General features: G+C 44.8%; 2 long non-coding RNA genes across 2 annotated transcripts; one reads left to right on the top strand and one right to left on the bottom strand.

The window, feature by feature from the left end:
* Nucleotides 1–6: 6 nt before the first annotated feature.
* LOC127749859 (uncharacterized) lies at nt 7–787 on the top strand. Its single transcript, XR_008011392.1, has 2 exons — nt 7–263; nt 690–787. It is a non-coding gene; the product is annotated as an uncharacterized LOC127749859 (long non-coding RNA).
* On the bottom strand, nt 480–1,055 carry LOC127749860 (uncharacterized). The gene is made up of 2 exons (XR_008011393.1): nt 810–1,055; nt 480–593 (listed from the first exon to the last, which is right to left on the bottom strand). It is a non-coding gene; the product is annotated as an uncharacterized LOC127749860 (long non-coding RNA).
* Between the last annotated feature and the right edge of the window lie 6 nt (nt 1,056–1,061).

The raw sequence follows: 1,061 nt of genomic DNA, 5'->3' as shown, positions 1-1,061 counted from the left end.
CGCTGGAAATGATTGGAATTGGTCTAGGAGAGTCGCCTTTGACCTCCTCTGTCGAAATTGCGTGCTTCCTGCCTCTTTTGCATCCTGTTTCTTTGACTATAAAATTGCGTCTTTGGTTTGTTGCAGGAAGATCGGCCTGGAGGTGCACCTGACTTGGACATCAGCAAAGCAGCCTATGTGTCACCTGCTGTATGCTGAGTTGGCATTGCAGCACACAGCAGGAGGAATCGCTTCTTCTTTTCATGATCGCAGGAATGAATCTTGTAAGTTATGACTTTCAATGTGATGTTAACATAAAATACCAGTATGGTTGTCATGTCTGGTAAAAGTTTATTTTGGTAATGGTTCTATTTGGGGGTTACTTGTCATTTCTTTACTGCTTATTCTCATTCCATATATACGGGTTATTATTTGAGCCTAAAATGTATAGTCGTGTTTTAATTTTAGTGCGGAACTGGAGGCAAATCATTAGGAATCTCTGACAGTAATGTTGCTATTTATTTCGTTTGTATGGTACAGTTGAAGTAAAATAAGAAGTGATGCTGGTTCTTGTCCAAAGGGATGTGCCTGGGCCTGGACTTGATGCTTACCACCTGTAACATAGAAAGTTCCTTCGATGAGTTGGCGTCACTTAAGTTGAACTCTGAGATAATTTGAATTTAACTTAGATTTTTTCCATTCTTTTTCAGGTCACCAAAGTCGCCCAAAGTCACCACCAGAAACAAGCCAGCTAATTGAGCAAGATGTACTGTGATTTGATAAAATAAAGAATTCAATTACTATCCAACTTTTTACATTATTTCATAGACCTGATTCTACGCTGCGGTAGCTGTGGATGTAGTAGCAGACTGCCACCACTACAGCAGTGACGTCAAGGGCGTCTCGGATGCAGCTCTCGTTAGCTGTGGAAGCAGTAGTAGACTTACTGCAGGATGCTGCTACTACCACCCCACAACCACCGCAGCAGCGCCCAAGGCACCCGTGACGTCACGACGGTAGCGGCGGCAGCCCGCTACTACCTCCACAGCAACCGCAGCCGCGAGGAGCGCGGGGGCAGGGGG

The sequence above is a fragment of the Frankliniella occidentalis genome, unplaced genomic scaffold, assembly GCF_000697945.3.
Source record: "Frankliniella occidentalis isolate FOCC.00 unplaced genomic scaffold, Focc_3.1 Scaffold101, whole genome shotgun sequence".
NCBI classification, from domain to species: Eukaryota; Metazoa; Arthropoda; class Insecta; order Thysanoptera; family Thripidae; genus Frankliniella; species Frankliniella occidentalis.
The sequence above is the reverse complement of the archived record's forward strand: the minus strand, read 5'-3'. Positions and strand labels throughout refer to the sequence as shown.